The following is a 13,895-nucleotide window of genomic DNA, read 5'->3' on the forward strand; positions in this document are numbered from 1 at the left end:
AATTATTTGTAAAGTTCGGAAGGCCGAAATATAACCACAAAATTTCCAAGCCACTAGTGGTATTCGATTTTATCAGAAATTATAGATTCTTTCACTGATCAGGTTAATAAAGGACATGACATATTGTTGCTACCTACATACTGGATCCAAAAGTGGCTTATTCCACTGTTCTGCACCTGTTTATGCATCACTTACAATTTAAAAAGAAAAATGTTGAATGCAGATTTTCCCCTCCTGTGACAAACACTACACCAGCTATGGTGAAGAAACTTGGGCAGATAATGTGCTCTCAGGCCATTTTGCCCCAGTGTGCAGGAGATGTAAAAGAATGGACTGCAGATTAAGACTAATGGCCTGGATCTCCGACTCTGCGGCAATGATCGTCAGATTGCCATTCTGCTCGAACCTTTCCACCCTTTGATTCTGCTCTGCATTTTGCACAGGGCCATTCAAGCACAGCTTCTCCAGAAATCTGGAGTGCTGCGACCCTCGAAGAACTCCATCGCAACACTGTAGTGTTGGGGGTGGGGGACGGGGGGAGACGAGAAATGCTCCCTCCACTTTGTTTTATAACAGTAACTTTCATAAATTAATTTAAAGGTCCGGTGTGAATGTTGATGAATGGGTGACTGGGTGAATTTTAGTGAATTGGTGGTCAGTTCTGTAGTTACCTAAAGTTAACCTATGTTTTTTCTATGTTTCTGGGCAGTTATTTGGATAAGTCCCACAGAACGGACCAGAGTTCTCTGACTTGAGTTAGAGGTTTGGGCAGGGTGGGTCCCAGAGAGTAGGGGACGCGCCCGTTGGAAGTTGAATCTTCTCAGGCAATTCCCATAGAGGTCAGTGTGTTGGGAGTTGGGCGAATCATAGAATTCCTACAGTGCAGAAAGTGGCCGTTCAGCCCATCAAGTTTGCACTGACCCTCCGAAAGAGCACTCCGTCTAGGCCCACTCCCCCACCCTTTCCCAGTAACCCCATAACCCAACCTAAACTGCACATATTTGGACACAATATAGCATAGTCAATCCACCTAACCTACCATCTTTGTACTGCAGAAGGAAACTGAAGCACCCGGAAGAAACCCACACAGGCACGAGGAGGCACTGAGAGGGAGCAGTGCTAACCACTGTGCCACACCAGGAGAATCAGCAAGGTTGGAAAGTAAAATTACGTCACCTATCTTCTTGAACATTTCAGTTTTATGTTTGCTTTTGTGCTTTTCCAGTGGGAAGAGGCACATTCACATTTCTAACATTTAAAAAATTCATTCATGGGATATGGGCAGCACTGGCTAGGCCAGACCGGGTAAGGACGACAGATTTCCTTCCCTAAAGGATATTAGTGAACCAGATGGGGTTTACCACATTCGATAATGGTTTCACTGTCACCTCTAGACTTTTCATTCCAGATTTTTTAAATTGAATTCAAATGTCACTATTTTATAAGTTCATGCAATGGACAGAATTTTCTTCTAACTGCCCTGATAACCCACTGAAAAACTTGACTATGTAATGTGAATCTAAACTGTGCAGATCTTTTGATATGTTTAGCCTGATTCTCAGTGAATACTGAATTACCCATTTTAGCTGTAGTGGAGGTAGCTGTAGTGGAGGTAGCTGTAGTGGAGGTAGCTGTAGTGGAGGTAGCTGTAGTGGAGGTAGCTGTAGTGGAGGTAGCTGTAGTGGAGGTGGCATTGCAAATGGTTTGGCTGAGCAAGGAGAAAACCTCAGTTGGAGCTCTCCCCTCTAATTATTAACCATTGATCCATGCTGCAGTCTACTGCTTCAAAAAGTGCATGGGTAAGTAAGGTGAATTGAATAAGTGACTGCGGTTGATTTTGGTTGTAAGTAATTATGTCAGCTCCATTAAATATGTGTTATTAATAGGACTGCACAGTTCTTTTCAAACTTCAGATCATGAAGGACTTAGCAGTGTGTGGATTATTTAATTATATTTTTAGTTTCCATCATCTCTGACCCCCCATTTCCTACCACTGCCAAAGTTTATGTTCAGATTAAAACTTGCTACAAGTAAATCATGTATAATCATAAAAATATCCTATGTTGGCAGCTGTGAATTTTAAAATAAAACTTTTTTGTTAACGCATGTTCCAAGTCAGAGTTTGGACTGTGAAATGTAAAATTAAATAGCGGAAACATTGGAGCCTTACAAGTGAACATTTCACATCAGTCACCATGTGATGTTGATAATGAAGATTACTCATTTTGAGGAAGTTTGAGCTGTGGATCAGTGCCCAACAGGAATCCGACTGCAGCTGCCAGGCTTTCATCCTGTAAATCGAGGCTGGAGTCAAACTAAGCATTGACCAGTCCCATAACTAACTCAGTCTCCCTCTTGTCCTCTCCAATCTTTTCCCATCTTTTTCACACAATTATAATTTTAAAAACCCGGCATTATTTTGAGTTTGATTGCGTGGAGAATAAAGAGGTTACTAAGGAATTAAAGTCTTAGAAGATAACGCATTATTTGCTGTGGGAGACGGTTGAGTTCTTGTGAGTCTAATTTTGCATTTTGTTATACACCACACAAAAATATTCCATTGATAACATTTTCTTTTTTATGGATTTTATGGATTATTTTATGCAAAATGCCTAACTTTATTCTGTTTTACTCTTCTGGCAAGGATCATATGGGCATGCAGGGTACAAGGGAAGGCAGTAGTGTAGTGGTATTGTCACTGGATTGGTGATCCATTGACCCAGGGTAAAACTCTGTGGACCCGGGTTCAAACCCTGCCATGGCGGATGGCAGAGATTAAATACCTTGAATTAAAAGTCTCATGATGATCATGAAACCCTTGTCGATTGTCGTGAAAAAATCCAACTGGTTCAGTAGTGTGCTTTAGGGAAGGAAATCTGCAGTCCTCAGCTGGTCTAGCCTACATGTGACTCCACACTACATGCTAGTAAGTGGAGTGGGGAGCCTGCAGCCCAAGCTGACAGGGAGGGAGCGCCTGGTAGAAGTTGGGGGAGGGGCACAACACTAGGCTGGGGAAAGGGTGAGGTGGGGGAGAAGACCCAGGGGTGGAAACGGGGTATAGACGAGCCCAGATGGGCAATCGGGGAATAGAAGGTGGGGGAGGGTAGAACGAAGGAACCAATGACGGCCATCTTAATAGCCCCCAAACAAAGTGAAACCCCGGAGAGCAGGGTCACATCCACATGTGTCCTGGAAGGGGGCATCAGTGGTGCTTGTAAATGTGTTGTGCCCCCAACTGGGATGATGGAAACTTCATAAAAAAAAGACAATGGCAGAAATCCCCGACATACACTCATCATAGGGAGAGACTTCAACTGTCTACAGGACCCAAGGATGGACAGATCGAGCCCCAAATCAACATTCTGGGGTTTAAGAGTGATCAAAAACTGGACTGGCCATATAAATACTGTGGCTACAAGAGCAGATCAGAGTCTAGAAATCCTGTGTACTCCCCACTTGCCTGGATGAATGCAGCTCCAACAACGCTGAAGAAGCTCGACATCACCATCCAGGATAATGCAGCCCGCTTGATTAGCACCCCTCCCACAAACATTCACTCCCTCCGCCACCGACGCAAAGTAGCAGCAGTACTACTCTACAACATGCACAGACTCCTTAGGCAGCAGCTTCCAAACCCATGGCGGTATGGTGAAATTTGAACTCAATAAAAATCTGGAGTTAAAGTGGAGACCACAAAACATTGTTGATTGTGATAAAAATGCAGCACTAATATCCTTCCTTTAGGGAACAAAATCTGCCATTTTTTCCTCTGGTTCACATGTGACCTTGAGATCCACATTCTTAAATGCCTTTGAAAATGCCTGGCAAGCCATTCGGGTCAGGGGAAATAAATGCCGGCCCAGCCAGTGATGTCCACGTCCAGTGAATAAAATATAAAAGGAAGTGCCCTGTCATTGCGTATCCTTTTTGCAAATTCATCCAAACAAAAAGAGTCAACGATTATTAATTGGAAGGTTTTTTGAAGTTGCGTGTACTTTGAATTCTGAAGAAACTAAATGAAGAAATTAAAATATTCTCCACTCTCCCTGTGTCTGCGTGGGTCTCACCCCACAACCCAAAGATGTGCAGAGTAGGTGGATTGGCCACACTAAATTGCTCCTTAATTGAAAAAATAAATGAATTGGATGCTTAAAATTTATTTTTAAAAATTCTCCATGAAGCTTATCTATGTTTTTGAAAGTTGGATAAATTCCTGCTCAAACTGATAAGCTCATCTGATTAGTCACTTCAGAAGAAAAGCTGAATTAATAATGGGAAGTAATTAGTCTGTTAATTGTCTGATAAAGATATCTCCTGAGATTGCTGTAGCATTGAGTGACGGTTCAATTTGCTGTAATGTAAAGCCAGCCATAGAGCACATTACGAAACATTTTGATTATAAAATCTGAAATTATTTAGGAAAGAGATTTTAATTTATGTATGCACCCTTTGTGACTTCAGGGTGTCCCAATGTGCTTTACACCCAATAGTGTACTTTTGAAGTGGAAGTGAGGAAGTGTGGCAGCCAATTTGTCCACAGTGGATTCTCACAAAGAGCAATGCGATAATGGTCTGATAAGTTGTTTCTGAGATGTTGATTGAGGGCTGATTATTGAGCCGGATGCCAGGGATAAATTCCCAGCTCTTTTATTTTTTTAAATAGTAGATCTTTTATGTCCACCTCCTGGGGGGGATGGTGGCATAGTGGTAATGTCACCAGGCTCACAATCCAGAAGCACAGTTCAAATCGCACCAGTTCAAATTCAAACTGTTGTGATTTCTTGGTTGTAGCTGATGTGGGTGGACCAGGACAGCTTGTTGGTGATGTGCACACCTAGGAATTTGAAGCTGTCAACCATCTCCACCTCGGCACCATTGATGCAGACAGGGGTGTGTACGATACTTCGCTTCCTGAAGTCAATGACCAGCTCCTTTAGTTTTGCTGACATTGAGGGAGAGATTGTTGTCCCTCCAAGCTAATAGAATCCATATCTGGGCACACCAGGGAAGCAAAGGCTCCTCCTGGATTCCCGGGTCTTCCGACACTCTGAAAATCGCCACCTCTGGACTCGGTGCCATCCTTGTTTTCAGCACTTTGGACATGACATCCGCAAACCCCTGCCAGAATCCCCTAAGCTTCGGGCATGACCAGAACATATGGACTTGGTTCGCTGACCCTCCCGCACACCTTGCGCACCGATCTTCTACCCCAAAGAACTTGCTCCTCCGGGCCACTGTCCTGTGGGCCCGGTGAACGACCTTAAATTGTATCAGGCTGAGCTTGGCACATGTTGTGGACGCGTTGACTCTACTCAACGCATCCGCCCAGAGACCATCCTCTATCCCTCCTCCTAACTCCTCTTCCCACTTGCATTTCCACTCCTCGGTCTGCATCTCCTCTGACCCCATGAGTTCCTTGTAAATGTCAGAAACCCTTCTCCCACCCACACTCTGGAAACTACCCTGTCCTGTATCCCCCTTGGTGGTAGGAGCGGGATGGTTGAGACCTGCCTGCAGAGGAAGTCCCGCACCTGCAGATACCTAACTCATTTCCCCTCGCCAATCCAAATTTCTCCTCTAGCTCCCTATCAGGCAGAGGCGCCGTTACCAACGCCCCCAATCTGGTGCCCTTCCATGAAGCCGTCTCAACACGCTCCCATACTGACCCCCCCCCCCCCCCCCCCCCCCCAATGGGGAGGGGGGCATCCCTGTCTCGTCTCCCAATGCAGCCCGAAATAGACCGATGTTGTCCTATTCATCCGTACGCTCGCGACAGGAGCCTGATACAGCAACCTGACCCAGTCAATAAAGCCCCACCCAAATCTGAACCGTCCCAGTACCTCCCACAGATAATTCCATTCTACCCAATCAAAAGCTTTCTCTGCGTCCATTGCGACCACCACCTCCATATCCCTACCTTCTGGGGGCATCATGATCACATTTACCAACCTTCTTACATTGGCCACCAACTGCCTACCCTTACTGAACCCCATCTGGCCCTTCCCAATCACGTCTGGAACACAGTCTTCAATCCTCGAGGACAAGATTTTGCCAGCAGTTTGGCGTCCACATTCAATAGGGATGTCGGCCTGTAGGACCCACAAATCTTTGGGTCCTTGTCCCGTTTTAAGATCAATGAGATCGTGGCCTGTGACGTAGTCTGGGGAAGCAGCCCATGCTCTCTTGCCTCATTGAATGTCCTCATCAACAGCGGCCCCAATATCCCAGAGAACCTTTTATAAAAGTCCACTGGGTACCCGTCCGGTCCCGGGGCTTTACCCGACTGCATGGCCTGATTCAGACCCTCTGCTATCTCTTCCAACCCGATCGGGGCCCCCAGCCCTTCTACCAACCTTTCACCTTCGGGAAATTCACCCCCCCTAAAAAGTGCCTCATCCCCCAACCCAGCTGGGGGTCCGACCCATACAGCCTACTGTAAAACTTGAACGCCTTATTAACCCCTGCTGAGTCTCCAACCAGGTTCCCGCCTCCCTCTTTCTAAGCTGCTGCGTGAGCATTCTGCTGGCCTTCTCACCATGCTCATGGATTGCCCCCCTCGCCTTCCTCAGCTGTTCTACCGCCCTCCCTGTAGTTAACGAGCCAAACTCGCTTGTAGCCTCCGTCGTTCCCTTAAAAGCCCTGCCTCTGGGGTCTCCGCATACCTCCTGTCGACCTGCAATATCTCCTTTATCAGTCGGTCCGTCTCTGCTCCGTCTTCCTTCTCCCTATGGGCCCGTATTGAGATCAGCTCCCCTCTAACCACCGCCTTCAATGCCTCCCAGACCACCGCCGCCGAAAATTCACCAGTGTTGTTGACTTCCAGGTAGTTCTGAATACATTTCCTCAGCCGCCCGCACACCTCTTCGTCTCTCCCTGCTAACCTGTAGGTCAACCCAATGCGGGGCATGATCTGAGATTCTGGTCACCGAATACCCCGTGTCCACTACCCCCTCAGTAGAGCCCTAATTAAAAATACAAAAATAAATCCGGGAGTACACTTTATGCACGTGTGAGTAGAAGGAGAACTCCTTCACTCTCGGCTGCCCAAATCTCCATGGGTCCACGCCCCCCCCCCATCTTCTCCATGAGCCCCTTTAGCTCCTTTGCCATTGCCTCTCCTTGAGGTTGACCGGTCTAACCCAGGGTCAATAACTGTGTCTGCTCCCATGCCCAACTTGTGCGAATCCAGGTCCGGGATCTTCCCCAGCATCCTTTTTTATAAATTCCACATCACATCATCCCAATTTGGCACGTACACATTTACTAGTACCACTTGCAACCCCTCCAGTTTCCCACTGACCATAATGTACCGGCCTCCCACGTCCGCAACTATTCTTCCCACCTCAAATACCACTCGCTTATTAATCAGGATCACGACCCCACTAGTCTTCGAGTCCAGCCCCGCCGCCGATCAGCCATCACCTTTCTTGGGCCAGTCTCCAGCCCACGCCCCCGCCCTCTTTTCTGTCCCAGCAAAAGTCCCTCCCCAATCAGCAGAGCATTCCCCCCCCCCCCCCCCCCCCCCCCCCCCCCCCCCCCCCAGTAACAGCACTATGTAAACCGACCCCTTCGACAAGCATAACATCTGCTCACCCCCAACTGCGCTTCCGTGAGCTAGCCCGCACAGCAGGGGCACCAGACATTCTCCCACCTATCCCCCCAGGTTCGGGGACACATATTCAAAAGAAAAGCAGTCCCAACACAATTACCCTCAAAGAAGAAAAAGAAACACGATAAATAAAGAAAAGATCAAACAGAAGCTCCAGCATCTAACAAACACACCTCCATCCCCCATCAGTGCAAATGTAACTTTAACTCACTCAGCTCTGCAACAGGCCCCAAATCAATACAGAAGGCATTATAAATAACGTCCCAGAAAAAAAAGAGAAAAACAAGAAACTTTTTTACGTGAGCGCTGTAGCAAAGTTCAAAGTCCTCAGTCCGCCACCAGTCCTTTCCTTCTAGCGACGTCCATCGCTTCATCGGGCGACTCAAAATAAAAATGTTGCTCCTCATATGTGACCCAGGGACGGGCTGGATACAGCAGTCCAAACTTCACCTTTTTAAGAGTCTGATTGAACCCTACTCTTCTCCTGGCCACCTCCGCACTCATTTCCTGGTAGATCCGCAGGATACTGTTCTCCCACTTACAACTCCGTGTCTGCTTGGCCCACCGTAAGATACGCTCCTTGTCCATGTACCTGTGGAATCTCATCACCATTGCCCTCCGGGAGGCGGGGGGGGGGGGGGGGTGGTTTCCCACTCGTGGCTTCCTCGCGAGCGCTCTGTGAGCCCTGTCCACCTCCAAGGGTCGGGAGAACGTCCCATCCCCCAGCAACTTCTCAAACATGCCCGTTATGTATGCCCCACCGTCCGCTCCTTCGGACCCCTCCGGGAGACCGGCGATTCTCAAGTTCTGCCGGCAGGATCTATTCTCTCGGTCCTCCAGCTTCTCCATGAGCCTTTTCTGCTGGTCTCCCAGCATCCCCACCTCCAACTCGACCGCAGTTTGATGTTCCTCCTGCTCAGCCAGCGCCTTCTCTACTTTCTGGATCGCCCGATCTTGGGCATCAAATCTAAGTTCCAGCCGCGCAATTGACTCTTTAATCGGGTCCAAGCATTCCTGCTTCTGCTTGGCAAAGCCCACCTGGATAAACTGCATCAGCTGCTCTGTTGTCCGCTGGGTCGACAACCAGGACTCCGGTCATCCGCCATACTTTCTCCTGCTGCAGCTTCAGCCCAAGCCTTCTCTGTTCGTCTATTTCTTCCTTTGCAAGCACTTCTAGTCCTCCTCTCCATGTACCGATGTAGGAATCCACTCCCCAATTGCCTCTACCATCAATTTACCAAATCAAGTCCGATTTTATTTTTTAAAAAAAATCAGGCGAAAAGGTCCAACCCGAGCGGGAGCCACTAAATGTGCGACCTACTCCTTATTAGCCGCCACCGGAAGTCCATTGCACGACCTTCTTAACCGGCTTCTTCCGCTTAAGTTTCTGCTTGTATGCCAGGAGAAGGAGCACTGTCTTAAGGTACGATTTTCTGAAGTTCGGTGGGGGCTGGGTCGGTAAGTGCCCTTGATGTTTGTGTAGCAATGGTCGAGGGTGTTGGTGCCCCTGGTGGGACAGGAGATATGTTGGTGGGATTTTGGCAGTACACTCTTGAGGTTGGCCTGTTTGAAGAATCCGGTCACGATGAACAAGGCCACCGGGTATTCTGTTTCATTGGTATTTATAGTGGTGTGCAATTCATCAAGCGCCGCCTTCACTTCTGCCATCATCACGGCGGTCTACATCCCACCCCAGGTGGAAGTGAACTCCCATGCAAGGTAGTATGGACAGCACTTCACAGGTCGGTATTCCAGATCCAGGGAGCAGTAGTTCTCCGGCTTCGCCACATCCAACCACAAGGAGGAGTTGATGAGGAGGCAAACCCCTCTAACCTTCGTTTTGTCCTCTGATGCTGTGCGGTCCATCCGGTGTATTGAGAAGCAATCCGGTCGTATGACACATGTCTCCCTGAAACAGAGTATACAGCAGTCTCTTACTTCCCTCTGAGAGGCAAGTCTAGCTTTAAGCTCGCCCAGCTTGTTTTTGATCGCTTGGATGTTTGCCAGGAGTATGCTGGGGAGAATAGACTTGAAACTGCGTTGTTTTAGTCTCCCCTGCAGGCCGCCACCTTTCCCTCGCTTCCTTGGCAGCGACTGCTTCTGGATGATCCGGGGATCCGATGGGAAAAATTTGACCTTGTGGAAGGTTGCGACTGGCGGGTTCCTGGGTGCTGGTTGCGATTTGTAGGCAAGAAGTACAGCATGGCTACTCCATTACTAAAATATTGGGTGCTTACACAATAAATGCATGCGGAGTCCTGGATGTGTCTGACATAGTTGGGAGTGTCTCGGTATGCAAGAAGTGACATGGGATAATCATCTAGGATTACATGTATTTTGATAACATGCAGCTTGATTTCGCGCAGAGCCTCTTGATAACTCCACCTTTTTGATAACTACTTGTCTGGCATCCACTAAATTTTAGCTGCTGACTCCACCCCTCTCCTTGATAACAGCTTGAGACTATATAAGTCTGTTGACCAAGTTGATGCCATATTTGGGAACACAAGCTTCTGAAATCTTGTTTGTGCTGTCACAAAAACTTCTTGATTTCAACTGCATAGCTTAGCCCCTGTCTCAGCTCAGTTGCTGCTGAAACATTTTCATGCCTTTGTCACCCCCTAGATTTGACTATTCCAATCCCTTCCTGGCTGGCCCCTTACATTCTGCAACTTGAGGTCATCTGAAACTTTGCTGCTTGTACCTTAACTCACACTAAGTCGCCTATCGCCCATGTGCTTGCTGACATATATTGGCTCCCGATCAAGCAACACCTTGATTTTAAAATTCCCATCCTTGTTTTCAAATCCTTCCATGGCCTTGTCCCTCCCTATTTCTGCAATTGCCTCCAGCCCCTCCATCCTCTAGTATTTGCGCACTCCTAATTCCTGAGCAACCCTGATTACAAACTCCTATTGGTGGATCCCTAGGCCCTAAACTGTAGAATCTCATCCCCACATCTGTCTCAACATCACTTTCTTCCTTTAGGAACCTCATTAAAACCCACCTCTTTGGCCGAGCGTTTGGTCACCTGACATAATGGGCAAGATCTAACCGTAACAGAATCCTGTGTCAAGCGCATTTAGCCGGATGTTTCCAGCGCTCGCAGCGGTGAGAAAGAACACACTACCGAACGGGATTCTGCTGTAATCTGGGGCCACAATGGGAAATGCCCCGCGGCGGCAGCACATAGTCCCGTTTCCTGCACTGAGAATCTCCGCAGTGCAGGAGGAGATCAGGACCCCATTTTTAAATGGCAGCCTGATTGCTTGACCCCCTGCCAGCCTGGCAGTGTCACCTGGGCATCAGGATGCCGAGCTGGCAGTGCCAAGGTGCTAAACTGGTGGTGCCAAAGTGGCACCAGCAGTTCCAGGGTGTCATCCTGCCCACAACCAAACCACCCAGGGGGTCTCCAATCCCCTAGGAGATCCCCCAAGTGCCATTTCGCCTGGTCCCCATTTGAGGCGACTAGTACTGAACAGCGCTCACCTAAAGTTTCTGAGGCAGGAGGTTAGATCCCAGTGTCTCGGGTAAATCAGGCGAGCTACATACTAGAGTGAGACTAGTCATTCACTCTAACATGCAGATTTGCCAAATATGGGCGGGATCCAGATTGCAATGTCTCGTAAGATCCCATTAGATCTTGCGAGGCATGGAGAGCCAGGTAAATCCCAAAAGAGGCCTCACACGACATCTACTGGCCACGTCGCACCCCAATTCGGGCGGGATGTGGCCGGTAGATCGCGCCCAACATTGGGCGGGATTCTCCATTAGCCGACGCAGAAATCGGGGCATGCGATCGGGAGAATAGCTCCTGACACTGAATCGTGGCAGGTGCCGGTTTGACGCTGAGTCGCAATGCTCCATCTCCACAAACCGCGTCAATGCGATGCACGGCGCGCATAGTTTAAAAAACGTTTGCATATCATTAGCGGGCCCACCCGCGATTCTCCACCTCCGATGGGCCGATTTCACGACGGCACGGTCCACGTGTGCTCCAATGTTGTGAACCTGGCATGGTGGTGCTGAGAGAGAGAGAGACCCATCAGCTGCATGGGCACTGCAGCACAACCTGTCTCATCTTTTCGGCCTCGATCAGTGTGTGTGTGTGTGGGGCGTGTATTATTTATGCGTGGCTGCACTTTGTCAGCCTTGTTAGTGTCCATCACGGACCCGCACCATTTTTCATGGGATTTGATGGTATTCCACTCGGCCCCAGGGCTAGCCCCTCACCGGTAGCAAAATCGGTGCAGGTGCAGCACCGTTTTCCTGTCGTAAAAGTTCACAGATTTTCTGTTGGCTTCAACACTTAGTCGCAGAAACAGAGAACCAACCCATCAACTTTGAGCCTGGTGTCATGCTTTGTTCTTTTAATTCTCCATGTGCCTTAGTACATCTTATGACATTAAAGGTAGTTAACGCACATTGTATCTATTTATACAACCTGCTTTTTCATTTGAGAAAAAAGGTAGAGATGAGAAGAGAAAAATAGATTCATTTCAAAATTGGGCAAAGAGTTTGCTTTGTGAACGCAAGCAGCATGGCACTGTCGTTTCACAGAGCATCATGCAGTTCAGGTTTGAATGAAAATTAATTGTGCACGTTGACACATCATAGGAGATTAGAGGCTTTGTTAAATTCATGCGCACCCTGAGAATAACTTTTTAAAATGGAGCCATGAAATGTATCTTCCCAAATTGAAAATTGGACGGTATTGTGCCTTGAAAGATGTATTCCACACAACCTATTTACCATTTTATGAAACCTGCTTAATCATAGAATCACTACAGTGCAGAAGGAGGCCATTGGGCCCATTGAGTCTGCACCGCCCCTTCGAATGAACACTCTACCCATGTCCATTCCCAAGTTCACGTCCGCAACATCTTATCCCCGTAACCTAACCTGCACTTCCCTGGACACTAAACGGGCAATTTATCATGGCCAATCCCCAACCTGGACATCTTTGGACTGTGGGATGAAACTGGAGCACATGCAGACACTGGGAAACCGTGCAAACTCCACACAGACAGTAACCCAAGAATTGAACTCGGGTCCCTGGCTTTGTGAGGCAGCAGTGCTAACCACTAATATTATCTGATTTAATATAAACTGATATATAACTATGATCTTTTTTTATTTTCAGTGATTTTCATGTTTTTTGTTTCACAGTGGACTTGCAATATTTGATTTTTTGTTGTCACTATTTTTTTTTGTTTCGAGAGATATCTTCCGCTGCTCATCTCTAATGACTAAGTTATTGCTGGAGCTGATGTAACACTGCAGAAGATTTTTCTACTGTCTTGTCTCCAATGAGTGAGAGTTGATGTGTTGTCATGGACAGACTGCAGTGTCCGAGGTCAGCATCAGAGCACATGTGAAACATTCCCCTCTGGCCCCAGTCACTCAGCTCATCCAATGGCCCCAGAATAAGCACCAGTTCCCCATAGTAACATAGGAAAAAAACGTAGTGCAAGCAATAACATTTTCTATTAATTGGCTTAATTGCATAAAATGGTTGGGAAGGTTTCTTTCTGCCATGTCTTTCTCCCTTATTAAACTTTCTAATGGTTGTCAAAATGAAATCAAATATTTTTCCACTGGATGAGGTGAGTGACTGTCCTAGATGAACTGTGGAATCAAGAATTCCTAATAAAATTGAAGTCGATGGGTATCAAGGAAAACCTTCCACTGCTTGCTGTGCTTAGAATAAAGAATGATGGTTGTGATTATAGGAGTTCCTCAGGGCAGTGTCCTCAGCCCAGCTATCTTCAGCTATTTCATCATTGACCTGCTTGCATCATGAGATGAAATGGGTGTACTCACTGATTGCACTGAGTTTAATTCCAGGCTGAAATCCTCAAATAAATTAGGTGGTCAATTTTTGCAGGCAGCAAGACCTAAACAATTCAGCTTGGGCTGCTGAATGGCAAGAATATTCATGCCACAAGTGCCAATAAGTGACCACCCCCAATGAGATATAACCAATTGCCCTTGAGGTTCAACAGCATGTCCTTGTTTGATTAATTTTGCATTGACACCCTGGGTTCATAATTGAACATAAACTTAACCAGTCACACACTGTGGCTACAGCAGCAGGCCTTAATTTTCATGGTCCCTGATTGGGACCAAACAGAAGTGGTACCAAAAAATGGCTACTGTGCGGCTGGCAGGAATTCCTGCCACTGCTCTCGATCATTTTCACAAGGATGACACTGAAACTTGCCCACTCCTATAACTAACAGCATTGTGGGCGTATTGAGAGGCTGCCGCAGATATATTTTTTAAA

General features: G+C 47.4%; 1 protein-coding gene across 9 annotated transcripts in view; it reads left to right on the forward strand.

The window, feature by feature from the left end:
* The window catches only part of osbpl3b (oxysterol binding protein-like 3b), a 263,221-nt gene that overhangs the window by 46,157 nt on the left and 203,169 nt on the right, over positions 1-13,895 (forward strand). For 6 of the 9 annotated variants that reach the window (XM_072509457.1, XM_072509455.1, XM_072509461.1 and 3 more), the window contains exon 2: positions 1,056-1,153. The exons of the other annotated variants lie outside the window; for them this stretch is intronic. The gene's annotated coding sequence lies outside the window, so the exon portion shown is untranslated. The remainder of the gene's footprint in view (positions 1-1,055; positions 1,154-13,895) is intronic. 9 annotated transcript variants of the gene reach the window in all.

Source organism: Scyliorhinus torazame, chromosome 6, assembly GCF_047496885.1.
Source record: "Scyliorhinus torazame isolate Kashiwa2021f chromosome 6, sScyTor2.1, whole genome shotgun sequence".
NCBI lineage: Eukaryota > Metazoa > Chordata > Chondrichthyes > Carcharhiniformes > Scyliorhinidae > Scyliorhinus > Scyliorhinus torazame.